The sequence below is a fragment of the Coptis chinensis genome, chromosome 1, assembly GCF_015680905.1.
Source record: "Coptis chinensis isolate HL-2020 chromosome 1, ASM1568090v1, whole genome shotgun sequence".
In the NCBI taxonomy this organism is placed as follows: Eukaryota; Viridiplantae; Streptophyta; class Magnoliopsida; order Ranunculales; family Ranunculaceae; genus Coptis; species Coptis chinensis.
The window spans coordinates 33,536,770-33,556,057 of record NC_141456.1 but is presented as its reverse complement, the minus strand read 5'-3'; the positions used below and the strand labels follow the sequence as shown (position 1 = coordinate 33,556,057).

The 19,288-nt window shown below is 38.2% G+C and overlaps 1 long non-coding RNA gene across 1 annotated transcript; it reads right to left on the bottom strand.

Moving 5' to 3' along the window:
• Positions 1-2,623: 2,623 nt before the first annotated feature.
• On the bottom strand, positions 2,624-3,459 carry LOC147523580 (uncharacterized). Its single transcript, XR_015196679.1, has 3 exons — positions 3,198-3,459; positions 2,949-3,116; positions 2,624-2,853 (listed from the first exon to the last, which is right to left on the bottom strand). It is a non-coding gene; the product is annotated as an uncharacterized LOC147523580 (long non-coding RNA).
• Positions 3,460-19,288: the final 15,829 nt, after the last annotated feature.

The following is a 19,288-nucleotide window of genomic DNA, read 5'->3' as shown; positions in this document are numbered from 1 at the left end:
GGCCACACCGTTTGGGATTTGAACTGGGTTAAAAATGGTGTTGTCTGTTTTATTTGAGTCTTGAACGGTGTGGCCACACCGTTTGGGATTTGAACTGGGTTAAAAATGGTGTTGTCTGTTTTATTTGAGTCTTGAACGGTGTGGCCACACCGTTTGTCCTTAGTCCCAACGGTGTGGCCACACCATTTGCCTTAGTCCAAAGCGGTGTGGCCACACACCGTTTGGGATTTGAACCGGGTTAAAAATGGTGTTGTCTGTTTTATTTGACTCTTGAAGCGGTGTGGCCACACCGTTTGTCCTTAGTCACAAAAGCGGTGTGGCCACACCGTTTTGTCTAGTCCAAAACGTGGCCACACCGTTTGGGATTTGAACTGGGTTAAAAATGGTGTTGTCTATTTTTTTGACTCTTGAACGGTGTGGCCACACCGTTTGGCCTTAGTCCCAAACGGCATGGCCACACCGTTCAAGAGGCAAAAAAACAGATGTTTTGTGTTTTGGCAAAAACATTGCGTTCTGCATTAGATTTGTGTGTAAATTGTTATTGATTGGATAATGGTAGACCTTTTGTGAAAACCATGGGGTTATAGTCTGGCCACTTTTCTAGCAAACGCAATGAAGCAGGATATTGTCGTGGGCTAAGCAATAAATTCAAATGAAGCAATGCGCGTTTATCTGAGGAGACCAACAAAATGAAACGAAAAAAATTATTAGATCAGGCTCGGGTCAAGTTTCAGGCCCCTTTGCAAGTCCATATACTTTCGTGCTATGATGAATCCATAGACTCATAGAGGCAATAATACACAACACAACATTTTGCAATGCAGACACAAACAAAAAATAAAAGTGTAATCAATCGGTCGTCGGGCAAAAGAACGGTGTTTGTTTGTGTAATCAATCGACCACGAATAATAACCAAACACCCTCTGAAAGTACTAATAAGTTTTCAAAATCTATGTTATCAAAATCTAAAATGTGAACAGATAAGTTACTCAAGCTTCAGGAACTAGTAACATGTTTCAGGAACATAATTTCAGGGTTAACATGTTTGTTACACATGCTCAAATACTTTGACATCCCAACAAATGACACTACAGTTCTCCAGTACTTAAAAGTCCGCAATCTCTCCAAGAAGTGGACATAACTTTTCAGCAAATAAGCGGATATATAATAGACCACCGCTTTTTCGCCTAAAGAGAGGGCACTCAAGTCTGAACCCATTTCCTCACTTTCTTAACTTCAACTTCTTCAACATTCTTTGCGGAACCATTATCACAACCGCACCAAGAGGAACACTACAAGTCTTATAAGGATGAACATTGTAAGCAACAACGATTACAAATGTTTCAGATAAAGCCAAATATAATTAACTATGCAATAGACCTTTTGCAATCATTAAAAGCGTAATATCTATTCTATTAAGGTCTCGATCCAAAGATTCACCAGAATCAAGAAGAGCAAACAAGCTTCTATTAACAGCCTATAAGATAAGTTAAGTAATGATCAAGGCAAATTGGACAAATGTCCCTAGTGAGTGGTGATGATAGCCCTTTAGAAGATAATACATTCTGTTATGAGAATGTATCTAAACACAACAAAAAGATTTTGGTATTCATAAGAATGGCTTTCTAAATCCAGCTCCAAACCAGCTTGATCTCACAATCATGAAACTCATAAAGGAATAGTTATACGGATTCTAAATTTGCAGAAACATCATTGTCTTCATATATCTAGCAGACATTAATCAGCTAAAGGAATAGTCCAAATAGAGTGTACCCTAGAGCAGCAATTAAGTTACTCAAGCTTCAGGAACTATAGTAAATACCTATCAACTACAAGTCCATGTGCACTAATTCCTCATTCAATGTACTCTAACACAACCGGTCAAATCCTCAAGGTTCAAAAACTCTACAAACAACATAGCAGCTACAAATCGCGAGTTTGTTTTACTCCTAATCTGTTATACACTAGCACAATCCTTAAAGCTTTCCGGTTTCAAAGTCAACATGTGTGTGTGCTTTATTCCCGCAAAACTAACCTCTCCACTTGCTTCCTCATGTTCACCATTTCCATTTCCAACACTCGTCCCAACACAAGATAAAAGGAGGTAAACTAACCAAACTCAACATACCTAAATCCTATGCTAACCACTAAACCCTAAACTAACCAAACTCAACATACCTAAATCCTATGCTCATTCATGATATCGTCCGCCAATGAACTTGCACCGTGTCAAATTGTATGCCTCCATGAACTCGTCTCGTGCATCGTCCGGAATCCTTGATCCCACCCAATTGCAGGCCTTGATTGAGCAAGCGAGAAATTTCATCGACGACGGGTGTTTGTCAAAATTAAACGAAAAACTACATTAGTATATACATTTACATTTATAAAATACCAAAACAAAACAAAACAAAAATTAACGTTGTAAGATATTAACTCACTTTGATTATGATATGGAAGACTCGTAGGGAGTAGTGACTAAGATGATCGGGGTTTATCATTCTCATATGACTATTGTTTTCGTACCAACTCATGTATCTACTAACACACTCCCATGGATAAGGCGGAATGGGTCCTCGTTGTTCAAGTTGAATCAAGTGATTCTCGCCATTTACTCCGGTAGGAAGATGCAATATTAAATTTCACATCATACCCTCGTCCGGAAGTAGTTCGCGTCGAGGTCTTTGGTCTTGGGGGATCTGAGGGTACAAACTGCATATGACCCAACTGACGCACAACCCTCAAAACATTGTACTGCTCGACATTATCAAGAAAGCATATAAATCCCTCGAAAAATGCTATTTCATCCACCGGCCGTGTAGCTCGGACTTGCACATAGGGATACCATTCATCCTGTCAAATAGCATATGATCGAGAAAATTAATCATTAACCACATACTAATAATATCAATTAATAAATAAAACTATTTACATACAAAAATGCTTACATCGGTACAAGTCATATTATCAATGGTGGCTCGGGTATGCTTCAATGCAGCTGTTGTGCTAGCATAAAAAGACTGAGTAACTGAGTACCTACGAGCACGGCACATGCTCAACTGATAGTCCTCATTTGGGTATGGCCTGAACACCGGGAAGTACTCATAAATCCATGCCTACATTAATATAGACACCCAGTTAATATTGTAATAGATAGATAAAATTGACATTGAAAAGAAAAACAAAAAAACTAATACCTGTAGGAGAGTGAAATAGCCTGAAACACCCTTCACCTTGGCACTTGTGGCAGTCCCAAGACCTCTGTACAAGTAAGCCAGTAAGGCTGCACCCCACGCGTAGTCTCTGATCTCGGAAAATTTCGAAAGCAGTCTCAGATAACAAACGGGAACTGCAGTTCCAGACGTGTCGGTGAAGGCGGTACATCCAAAGAAAAATAACAGATAAGCTCTCACAGCAAACTGCACCTCTTTTTAGGTTGACGCCTTCTTCACAACAACCCCATTTTGTAGGAGGGTGTGGTATAAACTATGGTACAAAAAATGTGGTAAACGGAACCTGCTCGTATATATATATTCTATTGAATCACTTTGAGCAAAAGGAATGATTTTCTTCATTTGATTTTTGGTAAATTTTCCTTCAGAATCTTCTTTCTTCTAGCTTTCTCCTTAGTCCTTTAGAAATCCTTAGAAATATGGGTAAGGCTAATAATATGGGTTTACACTCCTTATCTAGAGTTGGGTAAAGGATAATTGGTTTAAGAAGAAAAGGCTTAATATATAAGGCTCAAAAGGGGTAAACATGATGATCCTGCTAGGTGGTATAGATAAAAGCTAATTGGTTCACTATTTGACTTATCAGTATGATATTCTGCTTTGAATAGACTACAAGACCTAATGGCTATGTCCCCAGTTGATGTCACTTCGTGATCGACCAAAACAAGAAAAAATGAGACTATACAACAAATTTAAGCACAGAAGAATGATTGAGTGAACTCGGACTTAGAATTTACGTAAAGACACTCCAAGAAATTAGAATTGATAGGTTCAAGTCTCACGGGTTAAGTCTCTATATTCCTCTTTTAGTTCACTAGGAGGTTAAATTACTCTTCAACTTGACATGTATCAATTGGCTAATAGTGCAAATTCCACTCTGGCTTAGACTTTCATCAACAAAATCTATTTCTAGAAGTAGAAAATAGTCTAAGCAACAATAACTTCAAAAGTAACTCTTAACTTCTTACATTCCTTGAAATTTAGTGGCTTTCGAAAGTAAATTTTTTGAATTTTTCATCATAGAAAATTACTATTAATCATACAATGCCAAAAGTATTTATTTTTTGCTAAACAAAGCATTTTGTTCCCACCCCCAACCTATCATAGACATTGTCCTCAATGTTGACATATATGCTCAATTAAAAAGATAACAACGTGGCCAAGTAAAATAATAAGGAAAGAGGTTACCAATAGCTCATAAAATGACAAATAAAATCTCTGAGTCACCTGTAGAAATTAGTACTTTACCAAAGATATAACAGTGATAATATATATAAAGAACCAAATTACTACAATGTCTAAAATGTGTCACGTGTCTCATTCCATATAGTTGCTCATCTCCAAAAAGGCAGAGAAAAAGTGCTAGAGTGGAATACATGATACACGTTCTTCAAAATAAGCTACTGAGAGAGAACATCTTTTATCCTTTCTGTTGTTCGGTGGCGGTGGCTACTCCAACCGCCGCCGCTAGACGTGGTCATTTCTAAAGCAACATGTCTGCCACATGTATTACTCTTGTGCACTCATGGCTACAAAGCTCGGTAGGTACTTGGTTGGGATTGTTTCTTGCATCTCAACTACTCTTCTCATAACTGATTATCACTCTTCCTCTTTGGAAAGCTTAAAGCTTTAAGCTTTTCAATACAGTACTAATAATTAGTTTGTTGCTACTTTCGTCATATCTTGTAGCACTCTTAGTATCCATGATTCATGGCCAGATCTTGTATCGGTAATAAACTGTTGGATTTTTTGTTTGTAATTCCGGTGACTGTGGGGGTTGTGTGGTTGTGTGCTAAACCCATTGGAATCTGGAGGTGGTCTGATGTGATGAAGCGGAGCTGCTGGCAATTCCTTTCGGTGCGTTTCGATTTGTGAGGGTGTTGCGATTTGAGGACTGGGGGGAATCTCAGCTAATAAGCTTCGATGGTTTGAGGACTGGAATCTCAGCTGAAAAGCTTCGATGGTTTGAGGACATGAATCTCTGTTGAATAGCTTCGACGATTTTAGTTTGGGATTGATTGACATTTAGCGATTGTACCACCATCGGAAATTACAGTTCGGCTTGTACTTTTCACATGGGCACTGACTGGAAGGAGATGGTAGCTGCGATTATACGCCCGATGCTCTTGGCAATTACATTGGTGCGTGGATGACCATAAGGGTGCTGGTTGCGGTGGGGCAACCAATAACGAGGGTGATGGTTTCCGGGTCGAGAATGTGGAGATATGGTCTCCCTGACCCGTTGGTCCTATCGGCATTTCGTTAGGCTTTTCAATTTTGTGCTAGAAATTGTTGGGGTTTTTTAACCAACTTGGTAGTTTCCAACCAATTTTCTTTACTTAGTACACATGATTGTTACTAGTTGGGCAATGCCTAATGAGGTAACAACTTAGTTTATCCAAGCCCTTGTGCAAACTCGAGATGTCACGCATAGTGGGAACTTAATCCAGGTCGGGTGGTGCTTAACCCCTATTGTAACCTTATTATTATTATATATAATATTCACATTTTGCCTGCAAAAAAAAGATACATGTGCACAAAAGACTCAACAATAACAAAAACATGGGTTGCCGCCTATAAGCGCTACATTTAACGTCTCTAGCAGACGAATGATTCGCACCTCCAAACTTAGGATTAACACTACCATATGAGTGCATACAATATCACAAGATAATCAAATATACCAATCTCAAGCAAAAGATCGTGTGATGTAAAAATTGCCACCCCCAAACTTATGCAAAACAAAACTTAAACATACCATGTATCACCTTTACCAATGCACTGTAGGCGAACATGAGACAATGCACTTAACAAATAGTGATAATGCCATCAGATTTTCGCAAATCCGACAACACTTTCAAATCATCTTTCCGTACCCAAACGACACAGACCTTAGGTGGAAAGTGTCTAGGTTGTGTTTGTTTATATTGCACTCCCATTTTCTTACCATGATTCCTAGGCAAATTATAATAACATTTCATAGGTCTATTAGATAGACTAGGTATGATAACAGAATTAGCAATGTCATGAGATGGAGCACATGATTCTGGAACCCGGTTTAAAGAGTTACCCTGGTTTACATGAGGATTAGATTTATACCAAAACTGAAATTCTCTTTTTCTAACCTGACAACGAAATTTAATATGACCCTGACCACCACAATAATGACAAACAATGCGAGGCCTAGGACGTTCAATATGAGTAGTGGACGGGACATTAACTGGTGTACACCTTGGTTCTAAAGAAGATGAAACTGACTTAGAACACATAGAAAGAGTATTACAAGCATTTTGACACTCATCAACACTCAAATTGTTTTCACCACTACAAAAATTAGGAAATGTCATATTGGGGTCCATATTCTTTTTTAAAAGATCAAACACAGTTTCATTATCCTTTTAAGTTTGATAATTAGTGCTGAACTATAGGAGATGCATATTTAGTTAAGATTTATCATGATCACAAGATCGAGAAAGCAGTTGATTCTCATCGATAATGCTACTCGTATAAAATCTGGAATATTGAAATTAATTCTAAAAATATAAACAAAGTTCTACGGTGGATTCAACAGTCCTAGAATTCTCTCAATTGAATTTATATTCTTTCGTAGTAATTAGTTAATTAATTTTAGTAGTTAATAGTTAATTCAAAACTTCCATAAATAAATATTGTTCGAATTAGGATAAATACTAAGTTAGTACTCAATTGTCCCCAACGTGCATTCCCTGTGGGATCGACCCGTTCGCCGTAACTATTTTCAACGATATCTGTGCGCTTGCGGTTTAATTATAGGGTTTAATTAGTCTATTTATTTAGGTCGACTAAATATAGGGCAACACTGATAGCAACCCTACCTATATGATTGGAGATCCCATGAAGTAGGTTACGTTCAAAGGGAAAAATAGATCATTTCGTCGTCCTGCAGTACTATCGTCTTATTTTTATGAGACGTCCCACCCTATGACGAGATGGTACTATATTATACATTGTATAACTAGAATTGCAGTGAGTAAGGATGAGTTCTTTAACTCTTAATGGATTTCATAGCCCATATTTTAATGAGGTGGTGTATTTAAACTGTAATGTACACCGTATGGAAATCCACCTATGTGAACGCAGAACTGGGTCGGTTCTTATGAGTATTCAAGCAAGTACTCTAGAGCATTCATGGAACACAGGCAGCGCAGGGCCAAAAAGCGCAACACCGCAGAACTAGCATATAATGAAAAAGCAATGTGGGTGCATGCCATCTATTTCACTACAAGGGAAGTTGGTTCAAAGATTTTTTAATCTACCATTTTCACGTAAGAAAAGACATGTTACCCTATGACTGGTTCAAGCCTGAAAGGCACCAGTATCTTAGGCATTGCAATTTCGTTTCTCTCATCTGGCATCTTGTAAACCCTTTCTTTTTGTAATATCCTATTCTAAAATAGTGGGGGACTATAAGTATTTTTGAAATAGTGGGGGATTGTTGGAATCTCGTTGTTGTATTTCAATCTACTTAAGAGTGAGCAAAGTGGAGGTGGAGAACATTGAGTATTCTCTCCACTTTTATGCTTGGAAGATAGTCCCATATTACCTAAACTTGTTTTGCTTTTGGAAACAGGTTAGTTTTCTGTTTCTATTCCCAATCAGTTTCCTATACTGTTTCTGGGAACCGACCTTACTCCTATATAAGCATTTTTCTATGTGTCCAGAAGATACACAGAGAAATCAAACTTTCTGAAACAGTTCTCACAACAAAACCCTACCTTCTTTTCTCTTCTTCCTATTAGCCGCTAGAGAAAGTTATATCGTCGTTCTAGAAAGAAGTCTGATTATTGCAAAACCAGCTTTCTGTAACCATTGAATCATGTGAGGAGAAGACGTCATTGTAGCCTTTCTGCACCAATGTAAGGGGCAAAATCTTTCCTTAAGGACAATCATATCGACGCCTTGGTTGTTCACTGTTCGTCTACTATTCCTTTTATTATACTTTAGTTGCTATTTTTATACAGATATTCTAACAACAATGTATGGTTTGCTTGTGAAGTTTTCCATAATATGAAGAATATGATAACTAAAAATGAAGGTTGGTGTGCTCTTAAGATGGACATAGCTAAGGTCTATGATAGAGTTGAATGGTCTTTTTTGGATAATATTTTTAAAAAGCTTGGGTTCAATAATAAGTGGAGAAACATGATTTTTCAATGCCTCTCTACTGTGTCTTTCTAAGTTATGCTCAATGGCACTTGTTCGGTCTTTTGTGTGTATACGATGTTTAAATTGTACCCACGCTCAAACACGATTAATTCAAGTACCTTATTCACGTGCACATTGGAATACGCTTCAAGCAAAGGTTTCGTTCCACTCCTAAAGACTTGAATACTTGTTCGCAATTCACTGAAATTTACCACACTAGGGAACTTGTTCGCAAAATAGGTTATTTTGACTACTCTACTATGTTTCTTGAAGTTCAAGTTACTAAAACTTACAAAAACCGATTTACTTAATATAAAAGAGATAGAGAAAAGGAAGGGTAGAGAGTTAAATCTAATCATGTTAAATTATTTCCATGATTAAGAAGACTGCATCATGCTATCTCTAACCTATTTTGGTTTTATAGACTAACCTAAGACGGGTTAAAGCATCGATCCCTAACAACACACACCTATCTCTAAGCCACTCACAGAGCAGTAGCAATTTAGAGGGACAAATCTATTCTAAATAAACTGTTACCAATAAAATTTCTCTCCAAACTCCATTATATTCGAACATGGCAGTTCCAATCTAACATGTTAACTCATTCCTGCTAACACAGCTACTGGGTTTAGAATAAAATTTTCAAATTCATACCTTTTTCTTTTGCTAGGTATGTAAGCTAGTTGTAAGCTGGGACATCCCCTCAGTCACGTGATGCGCACGCACAATGACTCCCTTAACATAATGCGACCTCTAGACATACGAACAGCCACCACACTCGCACACTCAACAACACTCACACGCTTAGTGACACTCGCGAACTCAATGACATTCGCATACTTGATAAGTTCTCAAAAAGTGTTATTTAACCCTCGATTATGCCTCTTGTTTAGCCATCTTAGTGGACTAATAGTGTTTGTAAGTTGTGTTTTAAGATTCTACAGGTGAAAAAGAGAATTTTGTAGAATATTAGAGAAAATGGGGTAAAACGAAGCAATTTGGAGCATTAAGGATCACATGGGAGGCCCGTGGACAATCATGGAGAAGGCCAAGGAATTGGAGCTATTAAAGATGCGACTTGGACCTATTTTAAGCCTATTTGGAAGCCCAAGGCCAAAGGATTCGTTGCTTAGACCAAAGCCCGCAAAAGAGGATAGAATGATAGAGCAGAAGAGAGAAAATAGGCTTATGCATCTGGGACGCATGGATCGAGCGTCCAGACGCATTGATCAAGTTTGGGATGCATAGATTGAGCGTCCAGATGCATTGATTAAGTCTAGGATGCATGAATAATGCGTCCAAACGCATGAATCAACACTGTAGCCAATTCCTTCTCAGTTTTGAAGACGAAGTCGGACTCTGGAAGAAGTCTATTTGTATTAGGAAACAAATGACGGTTTGGAATGCTTCTAGAGCTCATTGTAACCCCTATAAATAGAGGACATAAGTGCCTCATATAAGGGGCCAATTCACTTATATTCTTGTCTCCAGAACTTGAGGCAGAGAGAGATTAATAATAAAAGATCGGTTTTTACTAGCTGAGTCTTAATAAATTAGTCTTTCTAGTCTTATGTTCTTCGACTCTTCTTCTTTTCGTTCTTCGTGTTCTTCCTTCTATATGGAAGGCTAATCTTCTCCTTCAAGGGAGGAGATGAAGCCAGTGCTTAAGGTTTAATGATTATTCTGGTTCATGGTGTTCTTCAATCAGGTTAGTTCTTTATGTTTGTAGTTATTAGTTCCATTGCCCACACTAGGGGATGGAAGTATAGAATAGGGTTTATGTTTTGCAATATTAATATCATGCTAGTGTTCTTTACTTTTCTTCTAGTAGTGTAATTATTTAAAGTTAGGGAAATATTCTTTGTGTTGCCTTAGAAGGGGTAGCTCAGGGAGTGGCTGCCTAGGGGAAATATTCTTTGTGTTTGCCTTAAGTGGTGATTCATTGAATGGCCGCCCTATTAGGAAGTACTCCTTAATGTTGCTCTCGGTAATACATTGAATGCCTTCCCGAGCTTGCATAAAAGGAAAGAAGATATTAATAGCATAAACATAGGAACAATCTTAACTAGAGTTAATTGTTAACGATGTTTCGTCCAAGAGGGCATCGGCACTCACTCGATTGCCTAATTGTAGTCTACTTGTAAGAACAACCATGAAGCAGAAGGTCATAGATTAAAAGTATTGGTGGATTTTAATCTCTTGAATTCCCTCTCTTATAAATTCCTAATAGTTTAGTTAATTTAGTTTAGTTTAGCATTAGAATCTAAATCTCTATAATCATAGTTTTTAATCCCTTAAACCCCATTTCTAGTCCTGTCCTTCACATAACATACACTTAAAAGTGGAACGATACCCTACTCATCCTTTACTTATTAAGGGATAATTAGGTTTTGATACACTTCTATTTTGTTCAACGACCATCATCTATCTACATCATCCATATACCATCTACACACACAAAAAGAGGCTGGTCAATGGCGCCGCTGCTGTTTTAAGTTGTTTATGTTTAAGGTTTTCTTTCAAGATTAGAACTTTGGATATTGAGGTAATTTTAACCGCATCATCCAACCTTTTGAGAAAGAGAGAAGCTTGAAGGACATCTCGAAGACAAGATCTACCATCCAGGTTAGTCAAATCTTCATTCTTTTTATTGCTTTCTTAGTATAGTTGCATCATAGTTTAGTTTTATTGCTTTCTAGTATAATTGCATTTAGGATCTTTTCAACAATTGAAGTTGTAAGCCAACACAGCGAAAAATCAAACTCTAGTGTTTCTTGTCTGAATCTTGACAAACGGACTATCGCCTGTGGGCAGTGGTACTTAAGCAATCCAAGTGATTCACCATAACTCTAGAAGAGACAGCTTTAGACAACGGGCGAGATACTAGCTGCAAAGCCCAACCAAGTTGAAGGAAAGTAATTTTACATTTTAGTATAACTTAGAATAATTGCATACTATTCAAGCATAGTAGGATAGTTTTTTGTTATTTTCGCATAGTATTTTCTAGTGTATGCCCCGTCGTTCATATCATCGTCCAGTAAGAACACAACAGTGGACAAGGTTTAACAACCGACTCACAAGAATACTATACGAGATTGATACAATGGTCGACGACTTAATGAGGGAGGTGTTTTGGACACCAATAATCCACGAAGCTATCCCTCCCATGCAAGCAAAATGAGAGGGAAGAAGCCGAGTGATTTCTATTCACCAATCATTGGAGACCCACCAAGCATTATTGTTTTTCCAGAGACGAAGCTAACCCGGTTTGAACTTAGAGCATCGAATCTCTATGCTTCCAAAGTTCAATGGTTCGCATAATGTTGTTGACTTTATGTTCACATGAACAAATTTCTATCGATCCTCAAAACTTTCAAGAACCAGAATATCAGGGATGAGAGTATCAAGTTAATTCTTTTTCCACTCTCACTCGAAGGTAAAGCATTCGAATGGTTAACTACACAGCCGATCAATTCAATCAACAACTGGGAGAAGTTGAGAACAAAGTTTATGAACAAGTTCTACCCACCCCAGAAGATAGATGCCATGCAGCAAGCCATCAGCAATTTCAAAGGGAAGGTGACTGAAGAATATCATCAAAGCTGGGAGAAATTCAATTAATCTGCTAGTCTCATGTCCACATCACGGTTATGATAAGAGCACACTGGCTCATTTTTTCTTTCGAGGACTTTCAACTATGAACAAGCAGATGATACAGTCAATGCATCAAGGTAAGTTTACATAATTGGATGGAGAGGAAGCCTACAACTTTCTCAAGAATTTAGCTGAAGACACTCAACAATGGAGTACTAGCAAGGAGGACATAGCTAGAGTGGAGGGGGTGCCGAAGAAATTTGGCAACCAAATTCAAGAAGACCCAAATCAAGCAATGCTATCAATTATGGCAAGCCTATCAACAAGACTTGAAAATCTGAACAAGAAGTTTGATCAATTCTCCATGAATCCTCCAAAACCAAACAATTTTCAAGCTAAACCTTAGCCATCCAAGCCTTGTTATACCATTTGTGAACTATGTTCTGATGAAGGCCACACCACTGAAGAGTGTTCGTACTATCTGGATACTAATGCAGAGGCATGTAGTATCAACTCTTTAGGAAGAAATAACCCGGTTCAATCAGGGACGTAATAATGGAAAACCACAAAATACAAATCGAGGAATTTTCCTCCGGGATTCGAGAATCATCAAATCGGTTCGAATAACCCAAGATCAATTCCAAAACCGCCCAAAGACCATACGTAAAATCAGCGGTTATACCGGAACCAAAGAATACCAAGCCAACACAAACGAGAGTTAGTACGGATCTTATGAGTGGATATATTGCCCTACGCTTTAGTCGAAGCAAAGCGGTTATCCCACATCCGGAAGAAGCTATCACCACCATTGTCAATGAGCTGAAATAGACAAATCAAAGAACCCGAAGTTGGAGAATAACTTTAGTGTCATTCAAGGCCGATAGGGCAAATCGCTGCGCCTTAGCGACAGAGAGATCAAAAGGAGCATTACCAAGCTAGCCGGAGCCAAACCGAAAGGAAGAGGGTGTCAGGTGTGGATAACCTAGAGATTACTCAGTCGAATGCCCAAGTTAATTCTGTCATCACTCTGAGGTCAGGCAAGAAAGTTGATAACAAGATTGTCTATGAACCAAGAAAAGATTTCGCCGGAGCCTAAGGTAACTTATGTCCCCACCATCCCACCTGATTCGACATTCTAGATATATCTAGTGTTCAGGCAAACTCTTTGGAGAAACTGTTGCAAAAGAAGTTGAAGGAACTACTGTGGAATTAAGTAAGAAGAAGCCATCACGAGTGACTCCACCTGTCACTCCACTATTTGTTACCAAGCCAACCGAAGCCGAAAGAAGAGAACCGATATTGAAGAATCCGCCAGCACCATTTCCTTCGAAACTAGTGAATACCAGAAAGGTTGACCAGTACAAGGAGATTTGCGATGTATTTCAGAATTTGCATATTAATATCCCATTTCTGACCACCATCAAGCAAGTTCCCTCATATGCCAAGTTCCTGAAAGATCTAGTAAAGAAGAAGACCAACATTCTGAAAGAAGCTTTTATCGCTCAAAGATGTTCATCGTACCTACAAAATCTATCGGTTGTGAAACTAAAAGATCCTAGAAGTCCAACTGTTACATGCAGAATAGGAGATTCTTTAGAGGAACAAGCTTTATTAGATTTAGGTGCCAGTGTGAATCTTCTACCATATTTCGTCTACGAGAAGTTAAGCTTGAAGGATCTAAAACCGACTGATGTTACTTTACAGTTGGCAGATAGATCAGTGAAGATACCTAGAGGAATCATTGAAGATGTCATAGTCAAAATCGAAGATTTCTATTATCCAGTTGATTTCATAGTACTCGACACATAACCTACATCTGGTAGGCAGATACCAATCATTCTAGGCAGACCATTCTTAGCCACTGCAAATGCACTCATCAAACCGTTAAAGCGGTAATATGACGTTATCCTTTGGTAATATGAAAGTCGAGACCAATGTTTTCCATATGTTACGGCAACCACGAGGAGGTGTGTCGCGCGGAACGAGGTATGCATGATTGAAGCATTATCACAGGATTATCTGACTCATTCATATCCTGCTGACGAGTTGTTGAAAGCTCTGACAGACTCAGATTGTGAGGAACTTAGTGTCAAGGCAATCAATGCGATTTTGGATTCATCACTTGTCATGGATGACAGTAAGTTTAAAGAAAAGTTTGAATTACCTATGCCTGATGGACCATCTAAAGAGCTTAAGAAGGAGTCGCCTAAGCTAGAATTGAAACCTTTACCGTCAACACTCAAGTATGTTTTCTTGAGAGATTTGGGAACCTACCCAGTAGTCATTGCATCAGATTTGACTGAGGAGCATGAATCCAGGTTAGTAACACTTTTAAAGGAACACAAGTCAGCTATAGGTTGGACAATTGATGATATCAAGGAGATCAGCCCTATGATAGTTCAACTTAGGATTCATCTGGAAGAGGATTCCAAGACTTCTAAGCAACCACAGAGGAGGCTTAATACAAAAATGAAGGAAGTAGTTAGAGAAGAGGTCGTCAAACTACTTGATGCCGGTATTATCTACCATATTTCTGATAGTCAATGGGTTAGTCCAGTTCAAGTTATGCCAAAGAAGTCCGAAACCACAGTGATCGAGAACGAGAACAATGAGTTGATTCCAACCAGGATTCATTTGGATGGAGAGTTTGCATCGATTGTGAAGTGAATAGCGATCAAGGAAAGACCATTTTCCATTGCCATTTATCGATCGGATGTTAGAAAGATTATTTGGACAAGCTTACTCTGCTTTCTTGATGGTTACTTAGGATATTTTCAAATCCATATTCACCCTGAGGACCAAGAGAAGACCACATTCACATGTCCGTTCGGAACATTCGCCTACCGTCATATGCCTTTTGGTCTATGCAATGCACCGGCCACTTTTCAGCGATGCATGATGAGTATTTTTGACCACATGGTGGAGAAATACATGGAAGTTTTTATGGACGATTTTTCAGTTTTTGGATCATCTTTTGAGGATTGCCTACACCATCTCTCCTTAGTCCTTAAACGTTGTTGCGATACCAACTTAGTTCTGAACTGGGAAAAGTGTCACTTCATGGTAAAAGAAGGGATAGTGCTGGGTCACCAAGTTTCAAAGGAAGGAATTCTAGTAGATCGAGTGAAGATTGATATTATAAAGGATCTACCCAAACCGAGAACTGTCAAAGATATCCGTGCCTTCCTAGGTCACGCGGGATTCTACCGTCGATTTATCAAGGATTTCAGCAGAATTGCAAGACCGCTGTCACATCTGTTAGGGAAAGATATTGCCTTTGATTTTGATACATCATGTGTTGAAGCTTTTATGAAGTTAAAGGAAGCACTCACTTCAGCACCAATCATTCGCGGCGATTGGAGCCAGACCATTTGAGATCATGTGTGATGCATCTGATTATGCTATAGGAGCCGTTCTAGGACAAAGAGACAAGAAAGTGTCGTACGCAATCTATTATGCTAGCAAGACTCTAAATGGAGTACAGATTAATTATTCTACCACTGAGAAGGAACTCCTAGCCGTCGTCTATTCTCTTGACAAATTCCAACAATATCTAATAGGTTCAAAGGTGATTGTCTATACTGACCATGCTGCCTTGCGTCATTTACTCGCCAAGCAGGATGCCAAGCCAAGATTGATCCGATAGATACTACTTTTACAAGAATTTGATTTGGAGATACGTGATAAGAAAGGAACAGAGAATGTCATTGCTGATCACCTTTCTAGATTACTAGTGGAGAATACGGAAGACAATTTACAAATCTGTGAGACTTTTCCTGATGAACAGTTGTTCAGTATATCAGAAATGCCATGGTATAGCCACATTGCAAATTATCTTGTGACCGACAAGGTACCATCACATTGGAGCAAGCAAGAAAAAGATTTATTCTACTCAAAGGCCAGATATTATTTTTGGGATGATCCATACTTATTCAAGAAGTGTTTGGATCAGATTATTCAAAGATGCATCCCAGAATCAGAGCAAGAATCCATTCTATCATTCTGTCACGATCAACCTTGCGGAGGACACTTTGGCCCATAGCGTCATCGAACAAGGTATTACAAGCTGGATTTTATTGGCCTACTCTTTTTAAAGATGCAAATGTTTATTGCAAAGCATGTCCGAGATGCCAATTTTTAGGTAAGACCTCGAAAAGGTTCGAGTGGCCTCAACAACCGATTCTTATCTCAGAAATCTTTGATGTATGGGGTATAGATTTCATGGGACCATTTCCTCCTTCTTTTGGTTACACCTACATTCTACTGGCTGTGGACTATGTTTCAAAGTGGATTGAAGCAATTCCTACAAAGACCGCCAATCATAAAGTCGTCATGGACTTTCTGAAAAAGAACATTCTACCAAGATTTGGAATACTGAGAGCCATTATCAGTGATAATGGTTCTCACTTCTGTAACTGTGTATTTGGGAATCTTATGGCAAAGTATGGAGTAATTCACAAGCTAGCTTTACCATATCATCCTCAGAGTAATGGTCAAGCAGAAGTTTCGAATAGGGAAATCAATAGTATTATAGAGAAGACAGTAAATCCATCTAGGAAAGACTGGTCTCTTAGACTCCAAGATGCACTATGGGCATACAGAACAGCATTCAAAACACCCATAGGGATGTCACCCTATCACTTGGTATATGGAAAGGCGTGTCATCTACCTATTGAGTTAGAACATAAAGCCTACTGGACAGTAAAAGAGATGAATTTCAACCTAGATCAAGCAGGAGAAAGGAGGAAGCTTTAGATCAGTGAATTAGAGGAATTGAGAAGTGATGTTTATGATAAGTCAAGGATTTACAAGGATAAGACTAAAGCATTACATGACAGAAGAATTCTGAAGAGAGAATTTGAACCTGGACAGAAAGTTCTGGTCTACAACTCTCGTCTAGAAATTTTCCCTGGAAAATTGAGATCTAGATGAACGGGACCGTTTATAGTAAGACATGTCACACCTTTTGGAGCTATTGAAGTAGAAGACATAAAAAGAAGGACTTGTTTCAAAGTCAATGCTCATCGACTGAAGCCTTTTATGGAGTTACCTATTGGAGACGTGGAGGCAATTTTTCTCAAGGATCCGGTTTATCAGACCATTATTGAAGCGGAAAATTGGGGTAAGTTACCTACACACCTTAAAGATTACATTTTATGTCTTGCTGAACCTGTTACTCTGTCTAGTTTAAGTTTTTTGCATGAAGAAGCCAAGCGTCGTAAGCTTGACTCCTTAAGATCTCATTAGTATAAGTGCCACTGATAGCCGGGCCCTCATATTTTCATAACTTTATCCTTTACTGAGAGGAGTTGCAAGCGCCGGAGTCAAAGTCTCATAACTCTAGTAGACCGAGTATAAAATGTCTATAGGAAGTAAGCATGTTGTTGAGAGATCAGTTTTGGAGTGGGAATACTAGTCTTGAGGATCTGACTATAAAAGGCTCAAAGTTTTGAGGATCTGACTTTAAAAGACTCACATTACGTCTTGGGGATCTGACGAAAAAAGACCTAAAAATTTGTTTCTTGAACTAATTCTGATATTCGGCATCAATGGTAATATCCTACCTTTTTCTCATCCATTTCATTTACTTCTTTATACATTGAGGTCAATGCATGCATAAGTAGGGGGAGGGTGTACTTGAGAAATAAATTTCGAAAATTAGTTTTCAAAAACAAAAATATTTTTGTTTCTATATCAGTAGCATGAGAAAAATGAATTTTAATGATGAGTCTGGGATATATATTCTATACTACTTAGTGTTGAGTTTGATAGATAGTTGATATTATTGATTTCATTACCGCTTAGACTATTTAGTATGCTTGGACATAGTTCTTATTGATAGAATTCTTTATCAAGGCACCACCATAGTACTTGGTCAGTTTTGTGTACTTTTGCTAGAAGAGAGATTTAAACCCCTAGTAAACTGGAAGTAGATATTTTAGACTTAGCCCGTGAGACTTGAGCTTTATACCCATTCTTTGGAGAGTTCTTACGAAAAATCCAAGTCTTAGTGACTCAACATCTTTCAGTTCTTTATGTCGTTGTTATATAGTCTCATTATTTGTTGATTTGGTTAATCACGAAGTGACATCAACTGGGGAGATAGCCATTAGGTCTTGTAGTCTATTCGAAATAGAGTATCATACTGATAAGTCAAGTAGTGAACCCATTCAGCCTTTATCCCACCTAGTAGGACCATCATGTTAAACCATTTTGAGCCTTACAATAAGCCATTTTCTTTCATAAAACCCTTTACCCATCACCCAACTCCAGACAAGGAGTATAGCCAAAATCTTTATCAGCCATACCCATATGTTTCTGAGAATACGAGGGGCACAAGTAGGAAGAAAGACCACAAAAGGAAGATTACAAGGAAATATCAGAGAGATACAATGAAGTCCATCATTCTGTTCAAAGTGAAAGAAGCTAGTGGAAAACAAGCATATCCAGTACTAATCAAGGATATACCACTGAGCTTTAAAAAAAAAAAAAAAAGTTGAACAGAATGGATGGAAAATCTAAGACAAAGGAAGAATTTTCTCTGCAATACAGAATTTGAAGAAATCTTCCAAAGAAAGAAGCAAAACCTTTAGTGTTTTTCAAAAACAACCTTAGAATCCTTTTTACCTTTTCTTCATAAACCAATACCCAAGCCAAGTTACAATCCATGACTTATCACTACAATATGGTACAAAGTCTAGAATAGGTGAGAGGATGCTAAAGTGAAGGACCCAACACTTCATATGTGATTGACATTCTTTCCATGAGACTACTTTTATTCAGAAGTCTGTTTTTCAAGGTAGTATGTGGGATGTTCGTATGCATTATTCTTTTCCCCACATACATGAGGTAAAATAGAAGACCATCTTCTGAGAGATTCTTTTCTGAGAGTATGACCGGTGAGGATTAAAAGTCGAGATTATCTACCTATGGTAAACTAGGGATTCCGTTTCTTGGATAGGAGAGTATAGAAGATTGACTAAGTACACACATAAGCCTTGATTGAGAATTTTGTCAATTTTTACTATCTCCCATCATAATCTATGAGTCTTTGCAGCAATGTAGTTAGCAATTGAGACAGTCTATTGGAGTAAGCACTAAGTGGGTAAGGAATTTCCCTCTCTGAAAAATATCATCATTCTTGAACATGTTATTGATTGATTTTGTGGATATATCACCTGAAAACCCTCACGAGACTATAACTCGTCCTTTTTGGGGAACTTAAAGGTTTAAAGCCTTGTTGCATATGGTAAATGCAATCGCGATGCCTGCGAAAA